Raw genomic sequence first — 14617 nt, 5'->3', positions numbered from 1 at the left:
AATGTGTAGATTCAGACTTAATTCATCCATTTTTTTAACACGCTGCTCTGAATTTTTTCTTTCACCGGCTGTCAGCTGCTTCATTACGTCCCTGATCACGTTGATCAGGAACTTTCTTGTGATCAATATTCAGATGCAGATATTTCCCAAGACATGCACTTCAACCTGACGTACCATGTGTTCAGACATGTTGTTTTTGTTCATTTGATTGGTGCATTTGCATAAAAACCCAAGTTTCTTTCTGTTGCAGTTTGCACGTGTTTGCAGTTATCCTTCACCAAGCACATGTTCAAGGTGGCATGCTGTGTGACAGTTTGTCCTGAGCCTGCAACCGGTCAGACTTCAGGGTTAAAGGAACGTATCGGCTGGAGTTTGATGCGTTTTTTCTTTGATTTTCCCACCAAACAACTACAACAGCTGCCTTAATATCTCCTCTGCCTCCCCCCTCAGCTCAGGGACAGTCACAGACTCCCAAGGGCTCAGTCTTCTGTCAAGGGCCATATGGCAACGTCAGAGTGCTTGCGTCCGAGCTGGTGTGTGTGTGTGTGTGTGTGTGTGTGTGTGAGTGTGTGTGTGTGTGCTGGAGAGGGAGGGCAGCCGTGGCTCAAGGTGTCAGAAGGGGAGGGTGGTTAAATTTAACTGCACCAGGGCTGATATCTGCATGGCAGGTCGTATCTCGCCCCCCCACCCTCTCTGCTCGCTCTCTCTCTTTCTCACACACACACACACACACACACACACACACACACACACACACACACAGTCTGTCTTCACCGTCCCCAGCCTCAGACATCATCACACACTCACACAGCAGCTCCCTCAGTCTGTCAGGACTCCTCGTCCTCCTCGTCCTTTTCATCCTTCACCTATCAGACCACCTGGATTGTACGAGAGTTGCCGGCTGTGACGGAGGAGAAGAAAGAAAATAAAAAGAGAGAGAGAGACGCTCAGCGGAGAGAGAGAAGCGTTCACACACTGAGGATAACGCTTCATCTGAGTCGGCAGGCTGAAGGCACAGCCAGTGGCACTGCAGAGGCACAGCAGCAGCACAGTGGGCTGAAGCTTTTCGCTGCAAGAGGTAAGACTGGAGAGGCTGTGTGTTGTGTTGTGTTGTGTTGTGTTGTGCTGTGTGTCTGTGTGTGTGTCCAAAACCTCTTCATTTGGGAGGCATATATGCAAATGCAGAGGTTGCGTCTGTCTGTGCGTTAGGGTTCATCAGCATGCACATCACCTGTGTTGCAAACACGGACATGCAAAATGAGCGCTGTGAATATTCCTTTAAAAAGAAATCACTGCTGTTGTTCATGAGAAATGCATTTCATTAGGAACTTTCTGTATTCCTGCACAGATTAAACCAACATTTTTCTGCACTGAAAATGTCCAACTCGAGTGGATTTGCAGGACAAACTCCTCGATCGGGGATGTAATCTGTGTTTGTGGCAGCTTTTCTGCAAGGATGCTGCTAATTAGTCAGATATAGAGATTAAAGCAGCAGAAGAGACGGACTGCTGAAGGGTCTCGGGGGAGGCGGAGGGATATCTGCTAATCTTAATTTAATCTAATTGGATTGATTTTATCTAATTGGGCTGAATTTGTTTGTCTAGGAAACTATAAAGTCCGTCTCCAGATGCTCCTACTTGTGTTTTCGCAGTAAATCAGCCGCGCTTTTCAGCTGGATTTGCTGACGAGGGGTAAAACACGATACGACCGTGGCGGCGGTGGTTAACGCACCCCGTGGTCAAATGGGCCACCGCATCAAAGCTACGGCGATAATTCATCCGCTCCTGTGCAGCGACACCGTCTCGAGTGGACGCTGGTGGATTGGTTGCAGCCGGGGAATTTCCAAAGGGCAGCGTGTCCATGAGAACCCGGTGTCATACAGTATCTAAGTGCAGGGAGGACGGGTGAGGGAGGGAGGGAGGGAGGTCAAGTTACGAGGCCCGCGCTCACATCTCAGTTTGGAAACACACCGTGGGGGAGTGGGGATAAGAGAGAGAGAGGAAAATGTCAGGTCAGAGATGCATTCTCACTTAATTGTGAACGCAGACGTTTGGAAATAAAAGCGATTATCACGTGCTCAGACTGGATGTCCTGCGCCGGCATCCGTAGTTTGATGGAGTGTTGGTTTGTGGCGGTCAGCGAAAGAAACGTTCGGAAGGGCTGATCGCACGTTTTTAAATAAATATGTTGGCTTTGAGCTCTTTAATTGGCAGAAGAAAATCACTCTGAGGTTGAACAAGTCGACCCTGGTTCCCCCCGACAATGAACACAAACTGAATCAACAGGTGTCGGAGCATTCCTCCCCTCCTGTGAGTAAATATTTGGGCTTGGTGGAACAGAAGGACGCCCCCCCCCCCCCCAACACGCTCCAGATGCAGCTTTAAACGGCTTGGAGGTTTGGCATGTGACTAGAAGTGACAGGCTAATCTGATTAAGTACGTACGATGGCCACCGCCTTCTGGTGCCGGTAATCTGCCGCAAAGCCGACAAAGACGGCAGCCGACCAGCTGAGTGATCGGTGAGCGTCGGGTGAATGGTGCTCGTAGGGTCATCGGCTGGATTTTTAATTCTTCTAGCTCCCTTTTTACAAACTGTGTCTGAGGGGAAGCCCACAGCCCCATCATGGAGGAACCACATATGATTTATTGCACATTTTGGCCTCCGAGGAACATAATTCTAATTATCTCCACATCCACCATTACAGTTGGATCGGCATTAAAATCTTGACTATTTACATTCATGGTTTCCACCTTATGTCTTTGGTGCGCTTTTCCTTTTCTTCTTTTTCTTTGAACAACACCATGAAGTTGTGGCTTTCAATTAAATATTGTCTAAAAACATTGGATAGATTGCCGTAAAACTTCCACACGTTTACGTCCCTCGCAGGATGAACTTTAATCCTTCGTCGATCACCTTCTTTACATTTTGCACCGTGTTTTGTGAGCATGTTAGCATGCCAATGTTAGCATTTGGCTGAAAGCACTGTTGCTAGCATAGCTGCAGACTCTCCTGGGACGTGTCCTCAAATGTGTGCGTCGGGTTTTGCCTTAATTTTAACCAAACAACGGTTACTTTTCACAGTTTTACAGGAGTTTCCAGAAGCAGAGAGTCACTGGCTACCATGGATTTGCATAAAATAGCCTGAGAATCAACTTTACGCAAATCAGGGGCTGGAAATGTGACGCACCATCTCTCAAAGTGCAACACAAGCAGAATGAGTTTTGTGGCTGCTTCCATGAACAATTAAAGAAAATTTAGGATCTCATTGACACTTACAAATCGTCTCGTTGTCTTAGACCTTCATCTAAAACTCTGCAGCTTTTATTTTTATGGACTTGATGCATCTAATTGGTCTATAATCGCTCGTGTACGTGTCGCTCTTCCACCGAGTGGTCGGTTCCTGGCCTCTTGAGTCGGGTCTCAAGATAAATCCGAGAGTTCCCTGGATGATGAATGGGATTTAAATGGAAGTAATTAAAAGAAACATCACATAGTGCTTCTGCTGCATAAAATGTGCTCATTCCTCATGAAACACTGGTCGGTTTTAAATCACAGGGACTCTTAATGAAGCAACTGGCGACTTCAGACGAGCAGCAGACCCCTTAAAAAAATGCAGCAAATGTTTCTATCTCAGTGATATTTAGATTTCTCTGCAGCAGAGCACTTTGCTGCAATCTCCTCCTCTTTTCTGGGTGATTGACAGATTGAGGGTAGTGGGGCAGAGATCATTAAACAAGACACGCATTAAGACAAACCTCCTGGCACCTTGAGCTCCACCAGCTGTGGGTCAGATTAGAAGGCCACGCTGGGAGGCTTTACCGAAGGTGTGCGATTCATCAATGGGGAGAATTTGCTGGCGTGTGAACGAATCAAAGCACATCTTTCCTCGATTAGCCCTTAAAAAACGCAGATCAAACGTGCCGCGGTTTGGCTTTAAGTTCTTTTTCATCCTCCTGGATTTCAGCTTTAAAGTTTTAAGGTTTTAAAGTTTTTCTTGGAGGGTAGATAACTGGAGAGATCTCACGGAGAGCAACTAGAGAGAATGCTGATGAGAAAAAGTGGCAGAAAATGTCTCGAGTGCAGTTTTATCAAAAGCTTTTTTGCATTTTATTGTTCTCATGTTCCCCCATCAAACCTCAACAGAGCCCCCGGACGCATCGTCTTGAAGTTTGTCACCACCCAGCAGATGTTCCTTGAGTGTCGTGGAATCACAAGAATCAATTAAGTGGATCGGGATGCCATGAAATGTAGTTTAGGGTGAAGACTTTCCACAGAGACGATCTGGTCCAAAATAAAGCAGTAAAATGATCCATCTACAACAGTAAAGTGTTACTAAAGAGTACTTCAGTGTCACGATCGAGCCAAAACACATTCCTCTTTCTTGCAAGTTTAATCAAAGTTGTTGTAAAATGTGTGAAAGTGGTGCAGGTTATGCAGGCATCACTAGATTTTGTTTAAATTTGATGGTATGGCACTTTTGTTGACCGGCTCTGGATGAAGTCTGCATACGTTTTGCAGGAATTAAAGTTTCCCTGTGAATAAGGAAAAGTTGCAGCAGTAACGGCAAGACGTCGAAAAGCACCCGCATAATTAATGTCTGCTCAGACTAAGCAACAGCGCCCCAAGAAGGCCTCGTGCACTTTTATTCCCATTTGATTGATTATTGCCCTTTTCACCCGCATACTAAAGCCCTTGCTTGCTCTGCAGGGACGGCGTCCAAATCTGTGGCTCTTGCGGATTCGTTACTGAGTGTTGTAACATTGAGGCATGGAGCGGCTGAAGCGGGGTCGCCCGGTACATGTGGACTTGTGGCTTGAGGGGCCACATGGCGTTCGGCTGTGCGCACAGACTTGTTTCAGTCCCGGGGATCCAGTTTCTCTCACAGAATACCAGCCGCTCAGAGCTCTGGGAAAAGATCCCTATATATACACACATCATGAGAGAAACGCCAATGTTGTCCAACATTAGTGCCCCTCCATGTGTCGCAGCTTGACCGGCAGCCTTTCTGCTGTCAGGCGAAGTCAGAATAAGTCAGCTGAGATCAGTTTGTACAGCGGGGCGGTGCGCTGAAAGATCATCTGGATGCTGCTTTCGCAGAACTCGCTCCCCATGAGAGCGAGTGAAGACAAGTGAAGAGGCTCCGGGGGGACAGATGACTATAAAAAGGCAAAAAAAGTTGGACTCAAAAGCGTGTGAGTCATTTTATTTTGAAGTGTAGAACAACTTCCTGAGTCTTTGTGAGAAGAAGCAGCTGTCAAACCCAAACAAAAAAAACCTCACCGTCAGCTCAAACTGTCAGTCGTTATGTATCATTTGATAAAACACGATGCAGATAGCCGCTCCATTATCTTTACGTTGTGTTTTATCGCTGACACTTTACTTCAGCAGAGGGTTTTTTTTCCCCCAGCTTGACTCCAGGTGCATTAATAATTCACGTATGTATCTGTAAGCCTGCGCTGGGCCGACGATTACAGCGTGATTTGCTGCAGTGGACCCACTCGCTGCTCGTATCTGTGGAAGTGTAAAAGAGAGTAACGCTTGTAGCGGCGTCGGTACACCGTGGAGCATTAGTGACGGATGGCTGCCTGCGCTGCATTAAAAACTACCAGCGTGGGATGATAGCCGGGGGCTCCTGTGTGAAAAAGCAAACGGAGAGCTGGCTTTGAAGTGAGCATTGGTCCCTGACATGCTTGTTTGACAGCTGAAATCAATTTGGAGTCATGTTTCTCTGACTTTAGAGGGCCCTGCTCGTCCTCGATCGAACTTTAAAAACACATTCGTAGATGGTCTGAAATGAAGCGCACGTTATTGTCTGCGTCGACTGTTTCTAAACTTAAGAAAGACAACATAAAAGGAAGACAGTCAGCAGGAGATTATGAGAAGCGGAGCGTCTTCTCGTGAGAACGATCTACGTCACAACTACAGACGAGACGGTAGAAAGAAAACAAGGCGAGAACAGAACAGAGGAATTATTTAATGAGGGTTCTCGGGGAACAAAATGAATGCTGACAAAGGACGACTGGAGTGAAATCATCAATACAACCAGAGTGGCACTCAGTAGAGCACATACCTCCACCAACTTGACGGTTGACTACATTTCCATACAGCATTTGCTATTTGACAAGTTCGGCTTAAAGTCATTTCAAAACCGAGATACTGACAACTTAGAAAATGCGCACAGAGTAATGAGAACATCTAAACTCGATGTGTGAATCAGAAAGAAAAAGCTGCACGGTATGAAAAACAAACTGATGATAATTATGCTAAATGTTGCAAAAACATCAAATCCAAATATATCTTTGTGTCGGCTGTGACACAAACTCTTCTCACCTTTGTGCTCTTATTATAATACAGCAGCGAGTCACATTAGTCATCCTGATAGATGTTTTAACCCCCGGCAGTCTTTTCATTTCCTGACGCTATTAATGTGAGTCCTCCACATTGCTCGGATTTGCTCGTGCGTCATCGCCTTTCCTTTATTTAGTGCCTATGTTCCGTGTTAAATATACAACAAAGGCCGAATGAACTCAGATTCCTGTGTAAGGTGTTTGACAAGGGCCGACGCTTTCCATGATGCAGCAGAAACCGTCAGGGCCATGTGCACAATGTAGCTCTGCAGAGCTCGTGTCCACTTAAAGACACTTTGTTCAAGAGAAAGATGTGTGTGACTCGTTTATTCTGTCCTTCAACAACAATGAGTCACAGCTGTAACAGTAACAGAGTTATAATCTTTGCAGGTGTGGAAGGTAAATCAGGTTTCACAACAGTAGGAGTTAGCTTAGCTTAGCATAAAGAATGGAAACAGTGGAAACAGCTAGCCTGGCTTTGACAAAATGTAACACATCACCTCTAAATCTCACTAAGTGCCGTGTTGTTATGGTGATAAAAGCCAGAGACCACTGTTCAAGACAACGTTTCAACATTTGTTAAGTAGAAATTCGTTTTTTTTACGAGATGCCAAGTGGTTTTTGTGCAACAAGTGGATGAGCACATTTTAGGCTAAGCTAGCTGTTGCCCTTTGTTTTCATTCTTTACATTAAGCTAAGCTAAGCTAAGCTAACCAGCTGCTGGCCTTATACAGTATTTACCAGATGGATGTGTATCAGTCTTCCAGAAGATGTCGACTCGAGTCATTCTGATTTAGACTCGAGTGAACTCCTGTTACTGTTTTGATGACTCGCAACTTGCCTTGACAGAAATAAATGTCGGGCAGGTATTAATACCTCGTCTTTTCTCTTAATTAAGACCGGATGCTGCGGTATCTTCTGGGGTGACTTGATCTTCCCAAGATGAAATAACTTGCCTGAGACTTGGACTGAATGTCCTAAAGATGTCAAATGTTATTATCACCTTCTCTGCACACTAGATTATGTTGCTAACTACTGATTTAACATGACACGTCAGCTAAATTTGCTTTCCTTTCAAAGAATAACTTGCTCTCCGCGGGTATAGCATTGGCAGAGCCATACATTATGTAAAGGAAACCTTTACGGAGCTCTGTATATCACGCCAACCTCTACATGAACTGGCTCACATCTCGCTGCTATTTCTGCGCTGCCTCCCCACCGGGCACTCGGCTTTGGTTGTGAAATTCTTGGCATATGTAACAGGATTGGATAAAGCGACACAGGTGGCAGCCTGACGCTAAATATGCACCGGAGAGTAGAAAATAAAACGCAGCGAGGAGCCCCGCTGCTCCTCTTTCAGCTTTAAGCCTCCATTGTTGCCCCTCCATGTGTTTGCTGTTGCTATAGAAATGGTCTCAGCTGAGATGAGCGGGCTTATCCCGGCTCTGCGTCTTCTGCATTCGCTAAATGACAGGGTCAATTATCGGGCTATTTTCTGATGACCCACTAACATTTTCCCTGCTGCCTCTTATTTAAGAGGCATGTTCAGAGAGCGAACGGGAACAGAGGAAGAGCGAAGAGGAGGTGAGAGGTGTCAGCGTCGCACACCCAGTGTGATGGTTAATTTACTCGCTCTGGCTCCGGACAGCACCGGACAGGTTCGGGAAATGTCTTAAATGGGTGTGATTTGTACAGAGTGGGCTTGTGTTTGGCAGGAGTGCTGCTGGGATGAGGCCCGGGGCTGAAGGAGGGGTGCATTACACCGATCTGCCAAGATGACTCACAGGCGGTGCAGGAGGCCAAAGACACAACAGTGTTTCAGAGCGTTGTGTGTCCAGACTGTGAGCGACGAGCAGCTCATCCTGAAAGCCAACCTCACATCCTCTCTCGAGCTGTTTCTGCCTCAATTTGTGGAAATCTTTATGCACAATATGTCACCTACTGCTCATTAATTCCCACTTAAAGGAAAAATATATATAAGTTCACCTGATGTACATCTTCCCTGATGACTCTCGGTCGAAGACAGTGCGTCAAAACTCGGGACGGATTCGCAGAACTGCTCGTTTGACTGACGTTCACAGATGTTTTGGACAAAGAAAACAATAATCAGCTCATTGAATATCAATCAAGATACAGAAAGAGCCAGAAAACTGCGTTGTTATCCTCTATTTTCACATGTTCGGGTTTGATTTTGAGATGAATTCTGGTGTAATATGATGCAACAGCAAAGGACTTACGTCATCTTTCATATTTTGGATTATGTATTCCCATGAAAAAGTGTTATTTTTATGATATATTTTCAAATATGCACGTTATGTTTACTGACCCACAGCTTGTATCACCCGACTCTGCTTTTTTAGCACCTCTTTAGCTCAATGTTTTGGTTCTCCATTCTGGAAATTTGCCAGAAATTCAGATATTGCTCACGGTTACACAAAAAAGTTGAACTCACATGCGACGCAACCCACCCAAACAAAAAGAAGAGGAGATTCATGTCAGCGGTGTTTCTGCTGCCCCCTATTGGCCAAAAAAAACCCAAAAGCGTTATTGCACCTTTAAAAGCCTGAGCACACCCACAGAAGTGCCAAGGTATTTGTCCTTATTGTACTCTGCTTCAGTCTGAAGCTATATTTAGACACAATCGATGACAGGTGGAGCAGGAAGATAAAATCTCTCCTCTCCTCTCTTGTCATAAAATCGAGGGGAACATTTTTACAAGAGCTGGTTCTGTAATAGACAATAAATATGTCAGAAAGCCACGTGACCTTCATCAGCAGTTACAGCATCTCTTTCAGCTTCATACCACCAGAGTTACCTGTAACGCCACATTGATCTCGAGCTTGTATGGATGCACACAGAGGGATAAAACCTGACATAAAAAAAACAACTTCCCCTCCAGATATCATTCGCTGCTCAATAATAAGATCCTGATCCGGCATAAAAGAGTGACAAGACGACGCTTCGGGATGTTTTGGATGCATAATTGCTCCTTTTGAAAAAAACAATCTGTTTGTTTGTGAATCAGATATTCTTTTGATTTGCTGACTCACATCAACATTCGACATTTGACTTGTAAACAGCCCACAGTGTGACTCATCAGGCGGCTTATTCAGGAGGTTGCCGGGCAACCAGGCCGTCGGGGGGGCCTACAGGGACAAAAAGGTTGAAGACGGCGAAGCTAAGCCTACATTTAATTACCATTTTAGATACGTTTTGAGGAGGACGTTTGCCTCCACAGGGAGCTGCTCCCTGGATGAAGACGTTTAAAAGGGTATTAAGGAACCTTGAGTCGTGTCACACATACTACTGAACATACTGAGAAGGTTTTGTGGAGAAAAAGTATAATCAAGTGTAAAAAACATACATTTCTGAATTTGGTGTTGATGTATTCCCACACAATTCAATGCACAAAGAAAATGGAGGATATAAAAGTGACTAATGTTCACCTTCATGCAAATGTGAGCAGTAAACCTCCGACTGCATCGCTTATAAGACTGACGGTGCTTTTCTAGCAAGGCTAGCTGACTAGCTAACCTCAGTTAGTAAGGTGATTATAAGGATTGTTGTCATCATTTTGTATTTATTGTTTTTAGCATTTTGATCACTTTGTCAGATTTATGAGTAGCCTAATAACGTCGGGCAGCGAATGTACGTCAGAGCGTTGTGACAGTGGTGGTGACCTAATGTTAGCTAAGTGCTAACAGTGTAGCTATACCTAGTCAGCTAACGTCACACACAGTTAGCTTATGTACCTGAAGACGCTACATTGATTGCAAAATATATATTTTAGTTGATACATTCCCCCAAAATACCAAAGTAAACAGGAAAATAACTATGAAAAAAGCACAAATTCTGAATTAGTGTTACAGATAATTATTTAAAATTTTGTGTCTTGCAAATTAGGGTCTTAGCTACGGTGACCTAATATTAGCTAAGCGCTAACAGTGTAGCTAAACTGAGTGACTAGCTAATGTCACTGTGTTAGTCTACCAGAAGACACTATGTTGACTAGCAAAATCATCCAAAACATTTTGCACGCTAAGCTACGATGGGCTCTGAAAATCATGCTAATGCTGGTGCTAACATCGCAAACGTCTATCAAGGACTTTGAGTTATCAAATTATCAGTAGCACAACAAAACTAATGGTAAATACCATTAACAGCATGTGAAAAATCAAGTAAATTGATATTTAAATTAAGGATGAAAAGGCAATTTAATCGCTTGTCACAGCTGTCAGGAAGTAAATCGGTGATTCTGCTGCAGATCATGTCGGACAGAAATGTGTTTAGAGGAACTCGGGCGTCGTCGCTGACTCAGGCTCACTTACTGCATTGAATTTCCCTGTTTAAGTTCATCCGCACACACTTCATATTCTGACTGCAGGTCAGATTTGCTGCAGCAGCTCACTGCACTGTGTGGTCGAAGCTGATAGCTGGAAAGTACCTTTAACACTTGATAACATGTTGGCCGCCGCAGGATAAATGCAGACCAGAGTACAGTTCCTCAGCGGGACGTGGTCCAACACCACTCAGCCCTCCTCACTTCTACTGTGCAGAGGATTGGATGACCCCCTAATTTTAGCCCGGTGTTTGCCGGCCGCTGGACGGATTGGATTACAGGCAGAAATAAAGGGGGATGGACAGTGATCAGCTGGGGAGATCGTGAGGGATATCATAATATTTTTGCCTCGTTTGGTGACTTCACATTATGCGTCCCCAAAGAGTCTGAGCAGCCACTGATGGTGCTTTCATATAAACACAGGGGAGGGAAATTAAAGAGCATCAGACGACCGGACGGTGAAGTGGAGCAGCTCAACTCTTAGCTGCCTGTTAGCATTTAAAAAAAAAAAAAAACTGTTCTTCTTGCATTGACTTATGGTGGCGGATGTATTTTTGCTAATTATTGCTCTATAAAGCAGGAACGCTAGCAGCTCGTTTGTAAAGAGGTAAAAGGTTCCTACTGCTGGCTGTTGTCTGGATTTAAGCGGCTGTTTCAAGAAGCTAAAAGATAAAACAATAACAATGATGAACGTCGGTGTATCTGTTGTATTCTCTCTCCTGTAGCTCCACATCTACGTGTTGAAGCACAATGAGCCAACGGTTCATCTCAATAGTTCTTTCAAAACCACAAATGTCAATGGGACGAGTCAGAGGTTTAGCAGAGTGAAGGTGGAGGTGTACTCTCAGTCGGAGGCAGGTATGTGTGACAGCATGTGGACCAGCTGACGGATGCTGTGACCCTGTAATCCTCCTCTGTCAATCCTCTGTCACTGCACAGATGGATGGACAGACCGGGAATGCACCGAGTGAATGAACGAGTGCGCGACTCTCTCCTTTTGTCGGGGGCGCTTCGTTGTCCATCAGAGCGAACTGTACCTTGTATCCTGACAGCTGGCGAGACAGACGAGCACATTTACACGTCTCTCTCGGATCGTACGGCGTGGATGTGAAGCGACAGCCTGCCGACCAGCTGATGAACCCCCAGACTCTCTAATCTGCTGTCACGCCTCAATCAGGGGAGCAAAACTCTTGAGCCCACGTCACTTTAACACAGCGAAATCTGCTTTCTCTGACATGAGAACGAGCATGTTGGGGTCAAAAACTATGAAACAAGCTAATTTGTCTGAGCTGTGTGCAGTTAACCAATACAACGATCCATTCAGCATGCAGGAAACTACATTAGGGAAGACTGGAAGTGCAAAACATATAATTTAATTGATGCATTCCCCCCCCAAAACACCAGTAAACGGGAAAATATCGAAGAAAAAAAGCACAAAAACAACCAAAAACGCTCAGTTAGTGTTACCGATCATCTTTTTGATTTTGTTTCTTGAAAATGAGGGTTTTATTTTGGCACTTTCTTGAGTGAAATGGTTTTATTTGGCTTATCTAACAAAAATGTAGTTGCTCTTTGCACTTTCTGCAGAAGAGCAAAACCTTCAGTGCTAAACAAACAAACAAACATACAGTTTAATTCTTATTTATGTTTGCAGGATATTTAATTACTTGCTTCAAACATTCAACAGATTTAGAGGACAGAATTTTTTTTTCTTATATTTTTTTTAAATATTAATATTAATACCAGCTTTTTGCCCTGGAACTACGTAGTGCACCTTTAACTACACAATAACACTGTGGCCATGCATCAAAATGAGCCTTTTATAAGTTTTTTTAAGCATTTGTAGTCAAAAACAACTGAGTGAATATGTAAAGGAGACGTTATAGCTTGAGGCTGAGCAGCCACTTCCAAAATTAACAAAGTGCTGCCCTCTGCTGGCCGAACAGAAACAAAACAAACAACATCACGTAGCATCAAGTAACAGATTTACAAACAAAACTTTAGTGAAACTTATTAAAAACTGGAATAGTTTCACACAAATATGTATGTTTTATGCTCCTATGTACATATGTTGAGTTATGTCTCACACAGTGTTGTGAAAAGTAAAGATATCGTGTTAAAACATCACAAATCATCATAAAGTATCTGATGTTAAATGCACTTGAGTATTAAACGCAGTCACCTGGTAATAAATGTTTCAAAAGTTCAAGTAAAAGTAAATTCAACATATATTTCTATGTACGTATAAACTGTATTCTTGTAGTTATCAGTGGTGTAATCAACTATTATTGTAAGTATCTTATTTCTTCATCTGATTTGGCTCTGTTGTAAAGTAACTAGTGACTAAGGTAATAAATAATACAGGTGGTGGAGTGGAAGTTCAGATATTAGAGTACAAGTATGTAAAAAAATGTTTGTAGTTAAACTTGATGATATAACACATAAAACTGAGATAAAATAGATGATAAGTTGACTAAATATCTGCTCTGAAACAAAAAAAAAAACCCTAATTACTGAAAGAAAACAGACCCAAATCTTTCAGCGCTCACTGAAAACAAATCCCAGCCTTCCACATCCTTCTCCACAGCAGAATCCAGTTTAATCTGATTAAAATGGAGCACGTAATCGTTCTGAAAGCTGCATTTAAGGCCTTCTTGTGTCGGCGCAGGTGTTTATCTGTGTTTTGAGGATGCAGCACCGGAGGATCTCGGTCTGAGGATCGTTGTAGGCGATCCGTCTTCTTCCCCGGTGGCCCTCGGTGGTGACAGACGACTTCAGCTATTCACACCTTCCTACCATCGGATCCGTCTGGGCTCTGCTCCGTCACGCTGGGCAACACAGGAGGGCTTCACATGTAGGAGGAAGAGGAGGAGGAGGAGGAGGAGGAGGAGGAGGAGGAGGAGGAGGGGGAGGAGGAGGACAATTATAAATAAAAGAACAGAGATCTGGGTGTTTTTTTTTTTTAAAGATTGTTGCCTCATCAGGTGAAATCCAAAAGATGTGAGAGCTGCAACCGATGTAGGAGGTTTACATCCTCTTGTCTTCTGTCTGCCAAGTCGATAGATAGAAAATTAAATATTTCTAGAATAACACAACAGCACGCTGTTACATAACCTCAAACATATGATAGAGGAAAAACAGATTCTTGCGCGGAAAAATGCCAAATATCATATCTGATAATCGGCCACAGAAGTCTACGTGTTAACTTTAAAACTGTATACAAACTACTGGATGTTGCTGGTTATAGAACATTTATAAAACATTTTCCCGATGAATTCCCTCCCATGTCCGAACAACAAACTCGGGAAAGGTCTGAGGAGATTATGGCACGAGTCGATGCTGAAACATGGCGGACTAAACTCAATATCGGTGTTGATGGTTAGAAACATTTACCAGAGTCGTGTGTTGTACAGACATCGTATCGTTTGTTGGGAGAAAGACCTCCGACTGCCTGGTTGATGAGACCAGTGACGGGAAACTGTTTCCACAGTCGGTCCAGCGTTGATGCAAAGTCCTGCCGCCGCTGAACCGGCTGACCTCCTCAACGAGCTTCTCCTTCTCAAAATCACCTGCTCTGAAACCGACAAGGTTACAGTCCGATGACACCGAGCGTGGAGCACCTGCCAACGGACGAAATCGGATACGGGATATTAAATATATCGGGGGCGTGTTTGGAGCCTATACATAGAGTCCGGCTCTGTGCAGAGGAGGAGGTTCGCTTCACGTGTGTCATGTTCAAAACAAGAACCCTTAAAAAGCCATTTAGTCTTGGTTCTGGTCGAGAGGTCGGCGAATTCGCGCCCCGCTGTCTGCTCGTGTTTTCCCCTGATGTGTCGGGGGGAAGATCGCTAATATACGGCGAAGACATTACACGCACACACACACACCAAACTGTTAAACGCCACGCTCGCAGCCAGCCATGAGATCATGA

The 14617-nt window shown here is 44.2% G+C and overlaps 2 protein-coding genes across 3 annotated transcripts in view; one reads left to right on the top strand and one right to left on the bottom strand.

The window, feature by feature from the left end:
- Positions 1-779: 779 nt before the first annotated feature.
- Positions 780-14617, top strand: part of filip1l (filamin A interacting protein 1-like) — a 68970-nt gene continuing 55132 nt past the window's right edge. The window contains exon 1 of one of the 2 annotated variants that reach the window (XM_037091678.1): positions 780-1078. The gene's annotated coding sequence lies outside the window, so the exon portion shown is untranslated. The remainder of the gene's footprint in view (positions 1079-14617) is intronic. The other variant, XM_037091676.1, reaches the window with a different exon arrangement.
- The window catches only part of LOC119015575 (epithelial cell-transforming sequence 2 oncogene-like), a 63737-nt gene continuing 61441 nt past the window's right edge, over positions 12322-14617 (bottom strand). The window contains exon 22 of the mRNA XM_037091679.1: positions 12322-13532. The gene's annotated coding sequence lies outside the window, so the exon portion shown is untranslated. The remainder of the gene's footprint in view (positions 13533-14617) is intronic.

Source organism: Acanthopagrus latus, chromosome 24, assembly GCF_904848185.1.
Source record: "Acanthopagrus latus isolate v.2019 chromosome 24, fAcaLat1.1, whole genome shotgun sequence".
Lineage (NCBI taxonomy): Eukaryota > Metazoa > Chordata > Actinopteri > Spariformes > Sparidae > Acanthopagrus > Acanthopagrus latus.
The sequence above is the reverse complement of the archived record's forward strand: the minus strand, read 5'-3'. Positions and strand labels throughout refer to the sequence as shown.